At 39.4% G+C, this 19,683-nt stretch overlaps 1 protein-coding gene and 1 pseudogene across 1 annotated transcript in view; one reads left to right on the forward strand and one right to left on the reverse strand.

Moving 5' to 3' along the window:
• Positions 1 to 9,048: 9,048 nt before the first annotated feature.
• On the reverse strand, positions 9,049 to 13,380 carry LOC140597385 (FAS-associated factor 2 pseudogene; annotated as a pseudogene).
• A 2,658-nt stretch (positions 13,381 to 16,038) lies between these two features.
• Positions 16,039 to 19,683, forward strand: part of LOC140597372 (uncharacterized) — a 340,786-nt gene continuing 337,141 nt past the window's right edge. The window contains exon 1 of the transcript XR_011999218.1: positions 16,039 to 16,063. The gene's annotated coding sequence lies outside the window, so the exon portion shown is untranslated. The remainder of the gene's footprint in view (positions 16,064 to 19,683) is intronic.

Below are 19,683 nucleotides of genomic sequence, written 5' to 3' on the forward strand. Positions count from 1 at the left end.
TTTCAGAATAGCTGACATGATTAGCTCTATATGATTTCTGATCACTTAAAGTTTGGTAATTTAAGGATAATTTATAATTCTCTAGAAATCCACAAGTTTCTTTAAATTCAGATGTTCACTTATATTTTTATCACAAAATTCCTTCATCTCCCAGGGAACTACCAATCAAAGATAGAGTCAAGGATATATTTTAATGTAATTATAAAACTAAAGGTTCTAGTTTTACAACTCTAACAATATTTATCAAGCGAAGTGAAATAGAATAGTCAATAAATTAGTCTACTAGAATTATTTTAGATTGACAGATGATTTAATTTGGTATCATATCTCAATCATTTACATATGCACGCATGTGTACATGTATATATCAAAGAATTAAGTCACAGTTCAGTGTTTTGATTTTATCTTCATGAGAGAGCTATAGACTATACTCTTGAACATCTACTTAACTTGAACAATCTACTTAAATAAACTGACTCCTCTAATTATTTACAGTATACAACAGTATTGTCCCCTCTATGTTCCTTTTATGTAAAATCTATGTCTAATCACTGTGCATAAAAGAAAATGTATGGTACAGAATTTGATGACAGTGAAAAATAAGAAGTTTAAAATGATCCCTCCTGTCTAGACACCATTTGAATCGTAGGCACTTGTTGTGGTACCATGTCACTGTCTTGTCAGCAGGCACAAATGTCTGATACCAACTGTCATTTCATTGGAAAATAATATCCCTTTAAAATTTTTCAATCAAGAACTTGCTGAAATTTTATTTTATTTTTATGTTTATTTTTTTTTAGAACTTGCTGAAATTTTAGGGGAAAACATCAGAACATGGTTCTTCCTTTAAGTACCAATCAATTTTCAGAATAACTCCAAATTTCTTAAAATTGTGTCTGCTTTTATTTAACATATAACTTTACTTTTATAAATCTTTCTTCTCTTACATATGACTCCCCAAGAATTACATCTTTAGTCTTCTGCTTTTTGAATATAATATATAGTAATTCCCAATGAATCACTTATTTCTCTACTTTCAATTTTATACTTAAAAAATAATTGGGAAATTTAATATAAAAATAAGCTCCTTTCTAAGGCCATGTTTGCCTGTTTTGACACCTTGCTATATGTTTCATCAATTCCTTAAACTCAACATGTGGAATTGGACTAGAACTTCAACCTTGGTTAGGAGGAAATAACAAAAACAAAACAAAACAAAACAAAACAAAAAAACCTCTTCTGTGTTAAACAATTAGACAGCAGACAAAACATAAGTAACATTTTTCAAATACTGGACAACAAGCAACATAGGACTATGACCCCTGGCATAAGTGAACCACAAAAAAGATGAGCCCTTCAATTGTACCAAACAACAAAGGAGGGTTAGCTGTAATGGAATCAAGCCATCTTGCCAAGTTGCAGAGATAGAGACCAAATTTTGGGAGCAGTCAAGAAAACTAGATTTGACAGGTCAGAATAAGAGAGCGGAGTGGGTAGTTGCAGAGACACACAACTCTGTAAAACCTCAAAGAATCTCCCAATTCTGTCACTGAGTATTGCTCTGTACATTTCATGAGAAGAAAATACCAGAAGCCTTGGAAAGAGCTACAGGAAAGGAGTAGAAAAGTTCCTGGAGCTCTCACAGGGCTGAGGATAACTCATGTGTCCACTTGCCAGTGTGGAAAGATCTAGTGATACACAGGGCATTAAGTAGAGTCCTCAGGATACTGCCTTAGTTTTGAAGCTAAATTAAGTATAAAAATTTCCCAAGACTTTTCTTACCAAGCTTAAAAACAAAGGACTTGGTATATTAACAGAGCATACATTCATGTAATTGGATTGCTAGAAAATGAAGGACACAGAGTAAGAACAAAATATTTGAATAACAAATAGCCAGAATTTTCCCAAGTTGCTAAAAAGTATATACACACAGATTCAGGAAAAATAAGAGTCCAAAGTAGTATAAAAAAGTAAAGCAGGCTACGGAGCCTGGCTGGCTCAGTCAGTGGAGCGAGGGACTCCTGACCTCAGGGTTGTAAATTCAAGTGAAATATTTGTAACACATATATGTGATAAAGGACATGTAAGTTGAATATCTAAATAATCTTACTACTCCTTAGTATGAAACCAAGTAACTTAATTAAAATGGGGTTTTGATTTTATCATACATTTCACCATAGAAGATAAACGAACGGAAAATACACAGGAAAGGACGCTCAACATCATTAGTCATTAGGAAAACACAAACCAGATCACATATGATAGCACTACATGCTCAGCAGAATGGCTGAAATTAATAAAACCAATAATACTAAGTTTTGTTGAAGATGAGGGACAAAATGATTGTAAGAAATGAAATGTGCCACTGCACTTTGGAGAGTGGTTTGGCAGTTTCTCAGAAAGTTAAACTTGACTTTCCTAATGATCCAGCAATTCCTCTTATAGGCACTTACCCAACAAAAATGAAAATATATGTTTACACAAAGAACTATATTTGAATATTTAACACAGCTTTATAAATAATAGCCAAAACCTGGGCATAAAAACAAAGTGTAACTATTTTTACATCAGAGAATACTGCTCAAAGGTGAGAGGGAATGTACATTCATACAAAAGGCAGAGGAAATAAGAAGGTAGTAGGGAACATTTGAGTCCACAGACATCACACAGACAAAGACATATGGAGGGGTGAGAGGACGTGGCATTCAGTAAGTACCTATTAGATAATTGGATAAGTTACTGTTTCTCTTGTATTTGAGTCATTTGGTTTGAACATTGAGTCAGAAGATACAGGCAGCTCATGGTGGGATTCAGAATCTGATTTTCTTGTAATATTTATAAGTATTTTGACAGGGTAAGGAAAAATCTTGCACAATTGTTATGATGATTAAGTGTTTAACTGTGAAGACACAACAGTGTCTGGGACAAAGTAACCACTGCATAAATGCATGCTATTGTAATTATTAGGCCAAATAGATTTGTCTTTTAGAAAGATCTCTCATCCCAGAGTGTACAGGACACGTATGGGTGGATGCAGTTACACGCTGGGAAATAGTGGCAAGGCATTTTCAATCATTTACAATGGAGATATTGAAATCCTGAAGCATCTTCTGTCTTGCCTGGACACCTGGAATGTTCATCATTCTCTCCTGCTATGGTAAACTATCAAATCCTATCAATTTTTCTAGATGCATGTGAAAGTTTATATTTTTCAGTGAAGCTCATCTACACCACCATAATTTCAACATCATCTCTCCTTCGTAATATTATTCCATTGACTCGATACTTTTAGTGTTTATAACTCCATCTATTATATATATAATTTACATATTGATGATCTCTATCCAGTGACATAAGACAGTAAAGTAATGATTATGTTATGAATTCTAATGATTATGAACTACAAAGCAATGGCAGGTAAAACTTTTTAAATAATTTTCTTTGAAAAAATTAATTGTATCCACAAAAATATTTAGATTTTCAGTATTTAATTAAAAAAAACCTGCCTTTTTCTCAAAGGAACAGCATTGAATTAGTTATTATAATGGAAAAGAAAAGAGTAGGTGAACTATGGATAACAATCAATCATTTGAACTAAAGTAATTAATGATTTTGATATATTTTCATCGATAGAGAACAGAGATTTCAATAGACTGAAGTTTCCTTAAAAAAAAAAAAAGAAGGGAACCCTGGGTGGCGCAGCGGTTTGGCGCCTGCCTTTGGCCCTGGGCGCGATCCTGGAGACCCAGGATCGAATCCCACTTCGGGCTCCCGGTGCATGGAGCCTGCTTCTCCCTCTGCCTGTGTCTCTGCCTCTCTCTCTCTGTGACTATCATAAATAAATAAAAATAAAAAAAAAAGATGATTTTAGTCAAGTAAGTCAGGTGAGCTATAACTGCTATATAATTCTAGAAAAAAATAATGAATTCAAGATTTTTAATTTTTAAAATGTAGTTTGATTAAACAGCAATTCTGGCACAAATATATTTGTTATGGTAAAATACACATACAATTTACCATTTTAACCACTTTCAAATGTGAAATTTAGCATTTACTTTACATTCACAATGTGTGAAAACCATCACTTCTATCTAGCTCCAAACATTTCTATCAACCCCGAAAGAAACCAACTATTATCTTCCCATCACTTCGTGCCCAGCCCAGCCCCTGGCAACCACAGATCTTCTTCCTGTCTCTATGTATGTGTCAGGGTGGATTTTTGATATAAATGGAATCATATAATATGTAACTTTTATGACTGGTTTCTTTCCCTCATTATAAAGTTTTCAAGCTTGATCCGTGTTGTAGCATGTGCTAGGACTTCATTATTTCTATGGCTGAATAATATTCTTTGTATGTATTATGTCACATTCTGTTTATCTGTTCCTCAGTTGGTGGATATTTGCATCCTTTCTACCTTTTGGCTATTGTGAATTTTGCTATGAACATCTACATACAATTTTTTGTTTGAGTAATAGTTTTCATTCTTTTGAGCAGATACCTAGGAGTGAAATTGCTGGGTCATATTGCCATTCTCTGTTTAATTTACTAATCATAAATCTTTCTATTAAGATGTATTCTTTGCTGTGTTGATATTATGGCTAGGGAATCTGATAGAGATTATATATATATGTGCAGGTACAACTTCACATACCAATTATTACTGTAACATATAGAGAGATATGTATCACAGATATGTGTATACATGTGTATATACATATATATGTCATATATGATAGGCCTGAAAAGTAATCTATGTTAATAGAAAATGTTTTCCTCATAATATGTATTATTAACTATAATGCTATTGATTAATGACTATATGCCAGATTTTGTATTAAGTACTAAGATTTTGAACATGAATAAGTCACCTTATACATGGTTCTTGCCTTAAAAAAATTAAATCTAAATGAATACAGAAAAAAATACAGGAGAGCTAGGGAGAAACGAAAGGTAAGTCTGATCCATAATGGGACAGATAAAAATCTTGTATGCGTTTAGAATTGAAAAACAAAATTTATGTGGCCTTTCAATCTGAAGATGCTTATATGAGGGGAGGATCTATTTAATAAGATCATTCTATTGCCAAGTTTCTAAAAAATCAAGAGCCAGGGCAAATGAAAGTTGGATGGCTTTGGAAACTAAAATAAACTAGCAAATTGTACTTACTGAACCTGGATCCAAACTGTATTCTGCCAATCTCCTCTGAAGCTGGGAACTGACTTTTCTGTATACTGGTTTCCAACATGGAATCACATTTCAGTTAGGTCCCCACCCAGATGGAAGCACAGATGCAGTAGTGGCTGAAAGATTCTTTTGAAACTAATAAGCTGGATTTCCTTGAGATTCAGGAACACTACATGAAAAGGTTTCCAACTTTGGATTTCTCGCAACTTTGTATCTCTCCTGCTGTTCCCTATGAAACTAGGAGAAGATACTAGAGTAGATTATGTGGTTCAGATCATTTTACCACCCTGGTGAAGTTAAAATCCATAGCAGATGGATTTCAAATAAGCCTTCCACCTCAATACTGCATCTCAGTCTTCCAATCCAGATGTATATATTAGTACTCTTGATGCAATCACTAAAAGAAGTACTTACAGCTGTATAATCAGCTGCAAAATAACTTGGTGTAATTCACATGACTGGTTTATTTATTTATTTTTTAAGATTTTATTTATTCATTAGAGACAGAGACAGAGACAAGAGAGAGAGAGGCGGAGACACAGGCAGAGGGAGAAGCAGGCTCCATGCCAGGAGCCCGACGCAGGACTCGATCCCGGGACTCCAGGACCACGCCCTAGGCCAAGGGCAGGCACTAAACCGCTGAGCCATCCAGGGATCCCCACATGACTGGTTTATGACCAGCAACATCTCTGTCAAAATGACCATTGTGTGACTATTTAAATATTTTGGTTTTACTAGATTCTTCCCCTCAGGTGTTTAATAACTATCAAACAAGAATGAAGAGCTGGGGGGATCCCTGGGTGGCGCAGTGGTTTAGCGCCTGCCTTTGGCCCAGGGCGCGATCCTGGAGACCCGGGATCGAATCCCACGTCGGGCTCCCGGTGCATGGAGCCTGCTTCTCCCTCTGCCTGTGTCTCTGCCTCTCTCTCTCTCTCTTTGTGACTATCATAAATAAATAAAAATTTAAAAAAATTAAAAAAAACAAATTCTGACATGGGCATATAATAAATAAGTAGCATCTATAAGCATTTTGTATACAGATAATGTTGCTATTACCTGTTTATATTTTTTCTTTCTCTTGATTGAATGAAAGTTACTTAAGGAGAGTTTGTTTTTTTTCTTTTCTTTTTTTTTTTTTTATCCCAAACCCCACAAAAGTCCAACCTACTGGTGATAGATAAATGATCAATTAAGAATGAGTGAATTCAGATGAAAATTCTAGGTATCTTAATGGTTTCTAGTGATGACTTTCAGGTTCATGTATCTAAACTCTTCTTTCCATTTTCAGACAACATGCTATTTATAATGGGCTTATTCATACTACATTGATATTAATCTTTTACCAGAATGATTTAATCATTAATGATTAAAAATGATTTTTTTGTATAAAACATTTAATGTTAACCTACAACACAATGGGAACTTTTATGAAAAAAATTTAAAGTACACTAGATTTCTTCAGTAAATTATCACGTAAACTATTCAGGCGCAGTACCAAGTTGGGACACTGCATCTTTTGTGGAGGGATTTCCTGTTTGCTGCATTCCTCACAAGTCCTAAAAAAAAAAAAAAAAAAAAAAGGAAACAGTTGCAAAGTGGAGCTCCTTGTTCAAGCACCAGGTAATACTCCCCTGATTTTGCATTCTGGGGGTTATCACTCTTTCCTCCCACAGTTATTTTCTGAAACTCTTTCCTTGGCCTTGGCACCATTAGCAATTTTCATAATGACTGCTCAGCTGAAGATTCTAGGTTCCTTATTATTTTTTAAGAGATATTCTCTGATCATTTTTTATCCAAACATCACAGTGGAGGCAAGCAAGGACAAAAGAAGTATTTGCTGCAGGAAATTCTGCAGAAGTGGAAGAAAAGACCAGAAATGCCCCACTAACTGCAGAAATTCAACGGACTCCAACTGGGTGTCTTTGCTTGGTCATTTCCCATGTCATTCAGTTGAATCTACAACGTCAGTTTTGGGATGCAGAAGAGAACTTGAAACAAGTGTTTTTTTTTTTTTTTTAGGCTGATGGCTTGCTGTTTGATAAACAGCTGAAACAACCCGGAGGTGATCTGGAAATGAGCGAATCCTTGCAGATCATCGGCTTCTCAGTATTTTCTCCCTTGCAGGTCCCATGGAGTTCCGAGGTCCTTGGGAGTAACAGATTGTACTGGCTTTAAGTGACAAAATGTGCATCCTTCCTGGAGGAGGAAGGGAGATGACACCTATGCAGCAGCCCTACGGTAAGGAGACAGGAATGGGGTCTGAGCAAAGCAGGCTTGTTTCCACATGGACTAGGAAGGAACATGTGCTTCAGATAAAACTTCCTGAAACCTAAAGTAAATGGGTAGGCCATCCCAAGAACCGTACCGACATACACTTTTTCTTAACAGTCTGGCATCTGACCTCCTTCCCTGAACAAGTATTGAAAGGCCAAGAGACATAACGTGCACGTTGTAGAATAAGATGCAGACTGAATTAAGGAAAAAGTTTTACAACTTCCCAAAGATGTGTGGGCAAAACACCCAAAACAATACCCAACCTAGAGAAGGCCCTTAAAATCCTGCCCGTCTGTGTACTGCCGGGGAAATAGCTATGAGTTTGACAGGGAGGGAGACTCAAAGTTATGTGGGAAAATTCCTCTTTGCATGGTTGTAAGCATGAAGCAGACTTCACATAAGGCTGAATAGAGAACATGCTTTATCCTGGTATCCATTCCAGTTACCTTTCATGCCAATAGACAGTGACTTCCCACTCATCTGGCCTTGAGGCAGCAGTAAACAAAATGGAATAATCGGCAGCGAGGAGCAGAATTAAATTAGATTTTCCTAGAGATGGTGTTTTAGACATCTGTGCCAAGACCACTGGGTAATTCCCGGGCTCCCTAGGTGGTGCCTTGTGAGGTTCCTTATTCTGTCCCTTACCCATGTTTACCCCAACCACTGTGGGATGCAGAGGAGAAGCCACGTACATCACTGCTACCTAAAAGAGAAAGAGTTGCCCTTAGATTTTAGGGAAGCAAGAGAGAAAGCCTTTGGAGACTGCAAATCTACCACGTTATGTTTTATCTTGATATGAAGCCTGGCCTCAAAGCATGCTAGGCTCCAGTTACTTCAGTAGGTTGCTGTGTTACAAGTCTGCACCAGTCTAGCTATAGAACACTTTGGAATATTTGCCAGCTCATGCTGACATCTGTTAATAATACATGGCATGACCCATGTACCCATTACCATAAACTCAACCAAAGAAGGGACATCCATCCAGAGGTTAAAAAACCCCTATTACCTCAAAACAGCAATAGAGGGAGAGGATTAAAACCTGCCTCCAGCAGGTGGCTATATCAGAAACTAACTGTACCTTCCAGCAGTTTACACACACCTGGAGTTCTGTCTTGGCTCCCTTCAAGGTTTCTAGTTCTATCCTTGAACCACCACCACCACCACCACCACCCACTTCTCCCACTGATACAGGCAGGGCACCATCATGGGGTTCTGCTGGTTCTACCATTGACCCTGCTAGTCCTTTGATAAGGCACCAAGATTGGCAATTCAGGAACACTCGGGGCTGGGCAGGAAGAGCACGTACACATCAGAAGAGGAATGAAGAGCTGCTATCCTTTGGTTCAGATTGCATAGTAACCATCTAGTACAGATTCCAAGGGACAACTGCAGTTAATGAGTATACACAGAGTTCACACTGCATATATGGGGATATCTGTACAGAGACTTTGTGGGGCAATGAACTCCAGATTTCTCCCAATACTCCAAGCGAGGCGCATAGATGGTAAGAAAGGACAGCAAGAGTTGGACAAAAAAGAACAACCTCTCTAGGAATGTGAGAGGGACAATGGCAAAAATAAGCACAAACCAGCCCAGGTCACCTTTATTACACTCTTGTGGGCTAAGGAGCCCAGAGCATGAATTCATGGGCTTAAGAATTGGCTCTTTATCAAATAAAGTTAAAAAAAAAAACCCAGCTATGTTGTGGGACTCAGGAAATTTAACAAAACCCCCTACCCCTGGACAAGCAGAGCAGGACTGACTATTTTGGGCTGCACCCACCTTGTGCTGACCTGCTTATTACTTAGGGGCACAACATTGTCAGTCTCATTCCTTTGGTCATTACAAAGCAACAAAAAACATTTAGAAGTTATTCATAAAATGTGGGAAGTTCAAGGAACATCTCTCTTCTGTGCCTCTTCTCTGGTGGTGGGAGAAGCAAGTCGTCAGGAGATGCTGCAGTAGTAGCTGGTTGATAGATGTTTTTTTCCACTTTTATTTTTCATAAAAGCAAGGATGAATGAGAACTAGTGGGAATGTCCCCTTCCCCAGTTGGGACAATGACTGGGTCGAAGTCCTTCGACCTTTCTTTGGAAGGTGTGTGGTGCAGAGGCAGTAGGGAAGGGTGGGCTTGCCAGTGGGAACGTTCACTGCTGACCTTCGCACACACACACACAGGTGGTGACTCTTTTGGGCTGCATGGTTTCTGATCCTCCCTTAGGATACAGCAATCTTAAAAAAAATATTGTATTATAATAATAATATGAATTTCTCTCTCGGTTTTTGTTTGTTTGTTTGTTTCTCCATTTCTTTTAGGGATTAGGAGGGGAGAGGGAAGAAAAATGTCATTCATCTTTCAGGTCCTGAACAGAGAACTTCTGTGTGGCTAAGTCTGGCCTCCTGAAGTGTGGGGGTGTTGGGCCACTCCTCTGAAGGGATGCAAGGCAGCACCCGCCGGGGAAAGTTGGCTTCAATCTGAAACTTTTCAGGGCTTTCTTTCAAGGAGAAGAAGTAGTCATGGATTACTGTTAGAGACTGTGAAAAGTGGAATCATCTCTCTACTCGAGAATCATTGGCTAATTTGAAAATGATCTTGACACTTTCAGGGTCATCAGGGGAAGGCTCTGGGGGCAGATACTCCAGCTTCCCCTCCTTTTCCTCTTGTAGATTCCGCGCACCTCTCTCCTCTGCCAACTTTTGCTGTTGCACCTCCTCCTCCTCCTTGCGCCCCTTCAGCTCTGGCTCCTCCCGTGTCTTCCTTTCCTTCTCCTGGTCAGCCCTGAGAGAGGCCAGATAGGCCTCGTCTTTCTGTTGTCGCAGGACCTGGGTCTGATTTCGTTCTTCCCTTTCAAGGCGTTCTGACACGAGGTAAGTCTGGTTTGCATCCATGATACATGTCAGCTGGTTAATAAGGTCATCGGGTCCCACTGCAGTCGTTCTCTGATCCTTCAGCATAATCAAGGCCAGGAATGGATAGGTGTTCCCTCCTAAACCCTGCAAGACCCTATATCCCTCAGGTTTATTTGCGGAGCATGCCCAGCGAAGCATCCTAGTGTTTATTAGGGAAATAACTTCAGGGCCCAGAGTGTGTTGCAACAGAACTCATCGGAGTCCTGGGGATCATCTCCATGAAGACAAACCAAAAGCAACCAAAGCTCCCGCTTGGCATCGTTAAGTGCCTGGCTGTACGTTCCCTGGTGGAAGGCAGGGTGTGCCCTCCCATATTTCTCTTCAAAAGAGAGCATAAATGAAACAATGTCCCCAACGGGGTCAGTGACCCAGCTGCGAGGGGCAAACCTAAATATATCAAGTATTGTGTAGGTAAATCGGAATGGAAGCATTATTAAGTAATAACCCCATCCAGGCAGCCCCCTTGGCTGTGGTCTTGCAATAGCCTAACTGTAGAGCCTGTGCTCAACTGTATTAACTTGCAGGGGTCAGGATGGAGGTGGGTTGAAAACATCTGGCACACCCTCTTGTTCATTCAATCGGTCCTGTACAGCAGCCTCTATGTCCCAGTAATGCTGTTCCAAGGGATGGCAGCATTGATCCATAGTTGCTATGCCAGTTAGATCCTGAAACTGCAGCAGTTTCTCTGTCTGCTCCTGGGTTATATCCGGCTCCTCAGGCGCTGCCATTTGGCCGCCGCCTCTACGCTTCTTAAAGGAATGATTTGATTACCTCTTATTGTAACATAATTTCCTGTTTTGATTTTCATACTCTGGGTGTTTTGTTTTGTTTTGCCTGTTTAAAAATTTTCCTCTAATTAAGTTGCTGATTTTAAAAATACATTACTCAAGGTTGCTTTTTCTTTGAACAGAATGAATAACAGTGCAGAAGGACCACATTTAAAAAAAAAATTACGCTTGAAACAGTACTTAATTCCATGTTATTTGCCATATTCAATTCGGTTTTCTTTTGTTGCTTAGCCCTATAAGACTACCTTTATATAAATAATATTTCCTTTCGAGCACTAGCCATATGAATTAACAAATGTCATACCTGAACTCTGACTGAATCATATTAATTTTGTCTTAATAATTATGTAAAAAATAATTATGTATATGTGCATACTTTTTTGTGGGGAAGGAGTGTAGAATAAAAGAAAGAATGAAAACAGATCCAGAATATTTTTTCATTAATGTATCTTGAAAAAATTAAAATGTACTTGTCCATACAAGTACATCTTTATTAAGATGAAACTTTGTTCATAATAAATAATTCTGCTATAAAACGTCTTAAATCCATAAGCTTTGTCAAAATGGTAAAATTGCTGAATAAACTGGCAACATAACTGGAAAGAAAACACAGACCTATGCACACAAACACACATTAAATAAGTAGCCATGAAGTCACAGTTTGACCCAGTGAAGAATTTAAAACTAGAAGCAAAAGGTAGTCCTTTTATAAATTGCTGATCTCCTCATACACCTTGTTGCTACGTTAGTTGTTTTGCTTAGGAAAGAGGATCATTCTGACAGCTACAATTTGTGTTTCTCTATAAAATTGGAGTTGAAATATTATAAGATATTCTTATGATCTGTTTGATATTTTTAAGAGTATTATTTATACAATATTGAAATAATGAGGAGACATCTAGTCACATGTTTTTTATTTACCAAAATTGGGCATCTTCTATTACCTCCATGGTGGCATCCAAGCCATTTCCCAGTTGGCTTTGTTTAGAGAGGTAAAATTAACTCATTCTCTCACCATCAAATGCCTAAAAGCCCAACTGGGAAATAGAGAGTAAGTAAGACCAAGAGAGATGATATTTATTGTCAAAAGGGATAACAGCTTAATAACTTAGTTATGACTTCTATAATAAATAAGTTTGTATTACATAGATATCACATATGTAATATTTAAATATTACAAACATGTTACTTATATAATGTATAAATATATAGTTACTCATATATATTAGTATATGTATCAATTGTATATAGATAGCATTGCTATTTCTTATATATATACCTACACACACAGAAGTATATATTGCATATGCCCTGTTTGTGTGTGTGTGTGTGTGTGTGTGTGTGTGTGTGTGTGAGTTAGGAAAATGTTAAAACAAGATCTCAATTAGAAATTCAGGTCCTAAAGACCATTCTAAGACATTATACTTTATTTGCTATGTGAGTTGTGTCTTGGAGCAATACTTCTGAAAGTTTGTTGCTTAAAGGAAGCATTGTGCTATACATTCCTACCTTAATGCCAGTTAATAAGTGAGGTAGGGGAAAGCGTCCATGAAGCTCCCTGGAACCTATTTGCTATACTACTCTAGGAACACTTTTAGTTATCTAAGCCCTCCTTATTGTTGTTATTTTTGACTTCATATATCTAGGGATCAATATATACGAAGTCATCTTTAACATCTGAGTACAACTCTGTTCCCATTATTCACTCACAGTCCTAAACACGGGATTTGGCGATTTAGCAGGTATTCCTTGAGTGCCTACTGTTGGTCTAGGTACTGAGTGAGCTATGGCTGGAAATACAATGAAGAGATTCCCATACTCATGAACTTAATAGTTTAAGGTAGACAAGGAAATGATCATATAAAATGCAAAATATAAGTGGCAGCATCTATAAATATAGAAAGCAGGTATTTCCTTAACTTTGAATGGCCAATCTGCATATATATGCAGCCCTCTGGACTGAGACCTGCAGTGCTCTGGAATTCAGCCAAGCCCAGAAATGATTTATTCTGGAAATTTGCTCACAGAGATGGGACTCAAAACATGTGGCTGATTCATTTTTGAAAACTTTTATTGAAGATGTAGAGACTTTTTACCTTTATTTACTTTTAGGTAGAAGTCAAATATTTCTGAGGGCTGTGGATTACTGCAAACTGAGTTTTAAACTATCCAATGGTGTTAAACTTGATCAGATGCTCTGAAAAGATAGCATGAAGTTGTTTTTTTTTTTTTAGATAGCATGAAGTTAAAAGTAAATTGAAAGACTGTAAACCTATTACTGTTTTCAATTTGAATGTTAGTTTGTGATTTGAAATTAGTGTGGAAGAAAAAAACAAATATCCAGTGATTAAAACTCAGAGCAGCATTGCTAAAACATTGCTCCAGAGGGGAGGGCTATGAAAATCCTATACAAATACATTCAAGAAGAGGTTTAGTTTTAAAAGGCAACAAAGGCAGTAAAATCTGTATTTTTCCATTCACAGTGTAAACTCTTTTAAATGCTCTTTAGCTACTTGCTTATCATATCTACCAGAGTTTAATGTAGAGAAACATGCTGAGTAGAAAAGTGAGCCCACATGAAGGAGCCTGGAAATGTTATAGAGCAAAGCTTTTTCAAAAAGTATTTATTTTCTATATGGCCAACAGCAGAAAGGCATGGGACACTATGGTGTACAGAGAGTTAAACTGTGTGCGTGTCTGGGGGTGGGGTGGCAAATGTAAGAAGAAATACTAATTCTGAGCCCTCAAAAACCTTTCCACTTTTCTGATAGCAAACTCTATTTGAATATGCGTGTTCAGCCTCTCCTAAGAGAAATCTTGTTCCTAGCCAAGAAAGGTAATGTCATATCAATCTAAACATTCAGCTATACATTGAATGTGCTGATCTGGTCATTAGGAACAAGGATACTGGTTACACATGCACTATTTCTGTTACCTGTTTCCTAAGAGATATCAAGATAATTGCTTTTTGTGCTTCAGTAATATTCTATGCATAATATTTCACTTGCTGCATTATTTTATAAGTATCTACCTCTGTATATATCTCTCTGCTTGAGGACGGGTACTCTTAATTGTCTTTCTGTTTGCAACACCTAACTCAGTGCTTGGCAGAAGGTTGGCACATGCTGTTTAATTCAAGGAATGACTATGTTTTTTGGCAGGCCAACTTCCTCTATAACTCACCAAGTACGGTTTTCTTTCTTTAAAGACTTTCTAAATAGAATGTATAAGTTAAAGGGCAAGAATTAATTATTAACAATTTGCCTAAGAAATTAAGTCTCTAGATGGCATAAATCATATGCTATCAGTAACATTCATGCTTCTGTTGAAAACCTATCAACCCTTCTACAATTTCAACTTACAATCTAAAATGTGAAAATATTCAGCTGGAGATGATCAAACCCACTGGGCTGGACAGAGCAATAGGTCAGCACCTTTGCCCACATCCACAGCCTGGAGGTGTTAGAAGGTAAGCAGCGCCTTCATCATTCTGGCAATCTATTTTAGTCTAAGTCTACATCAAAAGCCTGTCAGGGCTCAGTGCTGATAACAAAGCACTATCGCTTTTCAAAGTGACAGAGCATAGTGACATATCAACACTAGGACTTAAATGAAAAACCCCTTCTAATTTAATGGGGAATCTGCTGAAGCTGTATTCAGCCCAGAATCCTGGTTTTCAATTAAAACTTTTTCAGGGGATCCCTGGGTGGCTCAGCAGTTTGGTGCCTGCCTTTTGCCCAGGGCGTGATCCTGGAATTCCGGGATCGGGTCCCGCATTGGGCTCCCGGCATGGAGCCTGCTTCTCCCTCTGCCTGTGTCTCTGCACGCCCCCGCCCCCATGTGTATCATGAATAAATAAATAAATCTTAAAAAAAAAAAACTTTTTCATAGCAAGAGAAAAGTTTGGCATATCCTTTCCTTTTTTGAGGCAGTTATGGAATTGTGTGGAGAAGACAGTAGTATGGTGTAGAGATGGCCCGGTACTAGCTAAGTACGTATGAGCCCTTCTCATCCACTAATTGCAGTTCCAACAGTATAACAAAAGTCTTACCTAAAACTCATACTGCTGCTGATAGTCCTACTGCTTTATGATAGTCCTAGAGAGAGAGAGAGGCAGAGACACAGGAGGAGGGAGAAGCAAGCTCCATGCCGGGAGCCCAACATGGGAGTCGATCCTGGGACTCCAGGATCACGCCCTGGGCCAAATGAAGGCGCTGAACAGCTGAGCCACCCAGGGATCCGCAGAAAGGGCTTTAAAACAAAAAGGAGACAACAGGGGGAAGAAGGCCAGAGAGTAGAGTCCTCAACTCCCCCGATCCGCCAACCCACCTAGATAAATTTCCAGTCATCCTGGACACCTACCAATGCGACCTGAGAGTTAAAGAGAAGGGTTTTCCCTTCTAAAAAGGTAGAAGGTGGATACAAAGAAAGAAAGAAGCTGGGGGGGGGGCGGTGGGGGCGGGCGGCTTCTAACAAGACAAGACAGGAAGGGCCCTAGCTCAGGATAGCACGGAGCCCCAGCAAGCGGGGCCTCAGGGAGAAGCATGGAGGGGGGGCAGGCGGGGAGCTGTGCCTCTTTATGCCTTCCTCAATATCTTTCAGGAACCTTCTGTGGTGTTTAGGGTAGAGATCCTTTACCGCTTTGGTTAGGTTTCTTCCTAGGTATCTTATGCTTTTGGGTGCAATTGTAAATGGGATTGACTCCTTAATTTTCGAGGCTCTTCTAACAACAACCTGTCAGTCAACAGCTCTTTCTATGTCCATTTATTTCCCAGGAGCTGCTGAGAATACGATGCAACAGAAATCAAGCAGACAACCTGGGTACACCTGCCCAGGATCACGGCCAAACCTATTTGCCATCTTCCATAACAGAAAAGTTCAGCCAACGGATGAAAGCCCAGAGGGTAACATGAAAATTGATTCATTAAATAATAGCCTCAAGAAATCTTGTCCTAGGGGCACCTGGGTGTTTCTGTCAGCTAAGTCTCTGCCTCCGGGGTTTCAGCTCTGGTCATGACGACAAGGTCATCAGATTCACCCATATTCAGCATGGAGCCTGCTTCGTATTCTCTCTTCCTTTCCCTCTGCCCCTCTGCTCCTTACACTTGCTCTTTTGCTCTCTCCACACGCACAAAACAGAATCATTATTCAGTTTTGCTCATGTGCCATTGTTAAGACAAACCTCCTAAGCCGTATTCTTTATGTTTCATGTGTCCACATTTTAACTTAAAAGGTCAGCCATTAGTTTGTGGCCAAAATTGTGAAATCGCATTGAGAACTCTAATTTGGTCAGATTTCATGGGAGGGGTTGTGAGCTAACATTTGGACATACTAGTCCATGTTAAATATTAGCAAAATGTTTTCTGTTTTTACATTTTTGTATTGGAGTTCAATTTGCCAGCATATAGCATAACACCCAGTGCTCATCCCGCCAAGTGCCCCTATCAGTGCCCATCACCCGGTCACCCCAACCGCCCGCCCACCTCCCCTTCCACTACCCCTTGTTCAGTTCCCAGAGTTCGGTGTGTCTCCTGTTTTGTCACCCTCACTGATATTTTCCCTCATTTTCTCCATTCCCTTTATTCCCTTTCACTAGGTTTTATATTCCCCAAAGGAATGAGACCATATCAAGTTTGTCCTTTTCCGATGCACTTATTTCACTCAGCATAATCCCTCCAGGTCCGTCCTGTCGGAGCAAATGGTGGGTATTTGTGGTTTCTCATGGCTGAGTAATATTCCCTTGTAGCCGTGGACCACATCTTTATCCATTCATCTCTCGATGGACCCCGAGGCTCCCTCCACAGTTTGGCTATTGTGGACATTGCTGCCATAAACAGCGGGGTGCAGGTGTCCCCGCATTCCACTGCATCTGCACCTTTGGGGTAAATCCCCAGCAGTGCAATTGCTGGACCGTAGGGAAGATCTATTTTTAACTCTTTGAGGAACCTCCATCCACACAGTTTTCTAGAGTGGCTGCACCAGTTCCCATTCCCACCTACAGTGCAAGAGGGTTCCCCTTTGTCCGCATCCTCTCCAACATTTGTGGTTTCCTGTCTTGTGACTTTTCCCCATTCCCACTGGTGTGAGGTGGTATCTCATCATTTGGGTTTGGATCGGTAGTTCCCTGATGGCCAGCGATGCGGGGCATGTTCTCATGTGCTTGTTGGCCGTGTCTCTGTCTTCCCCTGTGAGATTTCTGTTCGGGTCTTTTGCCCGTTTCATGATCAGATTGTTTGTTTCTCTGCTCTTGAGTTGAGTATGTTCTTTATAGATCTGGGACACCAGCCCTTTGTCTGAGCGGTCGTTTGCAAGTATCTTCTCCCGTTCTGTAGGTTGTCTTTTACCTTTGTGGACTGTTTCTTTTCCTGTGCAGGAGCTTTCGATCTGGATGAAGTCCCAATACTTCATTGTTGCTTTTGTTTCTCTTGCCCTCGCGGATGTATGTTGTGAGACGTTGCTGTGGCCAAGTTGAAAAACCTGTTGCCCGCGTTCGCCTCGAGGACTGGGATGGATTCTTGTCTCACATTTAGATCTTTCATCCATTTTGAGTCTATCTTTGTGTGTGGTGTCGTAGAATGGTCCGGTTTCCTTCTTCTGCATGTGGATGTCCAATGTTCCCAGCACCATTTATTGAAGAGACAGTCTTTTCTCCAGTGCGTAGTCTTTCCTGCTTTGTCGCATATCAGTTGACCGTAAAGTTGAGGGTCCACTTCTGGATTCGCTGTTCGTTTCCATTGATCTATGGGTCTGTTTTTGTGCCACTACCACACTGTCTGGACGGCCACAGCTTTGTAGTAGAACCTGAAATCTGGCATTGTGATGCCCCCAGCTGTGGTCTTCATTTTGAATAGTCCCCTGGCTATTTGGGGTCTTTTCCGGTTCCACACAAATCTTAAGATGGTTTGTTCCAACTCCCTGAAAAAAGTCCATGGTATCTTGATAGGGATTGCATGAAATGTGTAAATTGCCCTGGGTCGCATAGACATTTTCACAGTATTCGTTCCTCCAACCCTCATGAGCACGGAGTATTTTTCCGTCTCTTTGTGCCTTCCTCCATTTCCTTCAGGAGCGTTCTGTAGTGTTTAGGGTATAGATCCTTCACCTCTTTGGTTAGGGTCTTCCTAGGTATCTTATGCTTTGGGTGCAATTGTACATCATATTGACTCCTTAATTTCTCTTTCTTCAGTCTCATTGTTAGTGTATAGAAATGCAACTGATTTTGGGCATTGATTCTGTATCCTGCCATACTGCCAAATTTTTATGAGTTCTAGCAATCTTCGAGTGGAGTTTTTTGGGTTTTCTATGTACAGTATCATGTCATCTGTGAAGAGGGCAAGTTTGACTTCTTCTTTGCCAATAATGCATGTTATCTGTTGTTGTATGATTGCTGAGGCTAGGACTAATACTCTTTTGAATAGAATTGGTGAGAGTGGACATCCCTGTCGTGTTCTTGATCTTAGGGGAAAGGTTCCTGGTGTTTCCCCATTGAGAACGATATTTGCTGTGGGCTTTTCGTAGATGGCTTTTAAGATGCTGAGGAATGTTCCCTGTATCCCTACACTCTCAAGAGTTTTGATCAGGAATGGATGATGTATTTGACAAATGCTTTCTCTGCATCTATTGAGAGGATCATATTATTCCTGTTTTTCTCTTGTTGATATAATCTACCACATTGATTCCTTTACAAGTGTTGAACCTGCCTTGCATCCCAGGGATAAATCCCCCTTGGTCATGGTGAATAATCTTCTTAATGTACTCTTGGATGGTACTGGCTAGTATCTTGTTGAGAATTTTTGCATCTGTGTTCATCAGGGATATTGATCTCTAATTCTCCTTTTTGGTGGGGTCTTTGGTTTTGGAATTATGGTGATGCTGGCCTCATAGAGCAAGTTTGGAAGTATACCACCTCTTTCTGTCTTTCTGAACGGCTTTAGTAGAATGGGTATGGTTTCTTCTTTAAACGTTTGATAGAATTCCCCTGGGAAGCCATCTGGCCCTGGATTTTTGTGTCTTGGGAGGTTTTTGATGACTGCTTCAATTTCCCCCCTGGTTATTGGCCTGTTCAGGTTTTCTATTCTTCCTGTTCCAGTTTTGGTAATTTCTTCTACGTTGCTCATTATATGTTTTTAAAATCAGTGTAGCCCTGGTGGCACAGCGTTTTTATTGCTGACTGAAGCCCAGGTCTTTGTTCCTGGAGACCTGGGATTGAGTCCCATACAGGGCTCCCTGCATCGAGCCTGCTTCTCCCTCTGCCTCTCTCTCCCTCGCTCTGTATCTCTCATGAGTAAATAAAATAAAAAAAATTTTTTTAAAAAAATTAAAAAATCAGTGTATTTCTTTGGTATTGGTGGTGCTGTCCCCTTTTTCATTTGTGATTTTATTAATTTGTGTCTTTTCTGTTTTTAATAAGGTTGGATAATGGCTTATCTATCTTATTAATTCTTTAAAGAAATAACTCCTGGTTTTGTTTATCTGTTCCACATTTCTTCTGGTCTCTATTTCATTGAGTTCTGCTCAAATCTTT

The sequence above is a fragment of the Vulpes vulpes genome, unplaced genomic scaffold (genome assembly GCF_048418805.1).
Source record: "Vulpes vulpes isolate BD-2025 unplaced genomic scaffold, VulVul3 u000000698, whole genome shotgun sequence".
NCBI lineage: Eukaryota > Metazoa > Chordata > Mammalia > Carnivora > Canidae > Vulpes > Vulpes vulpes.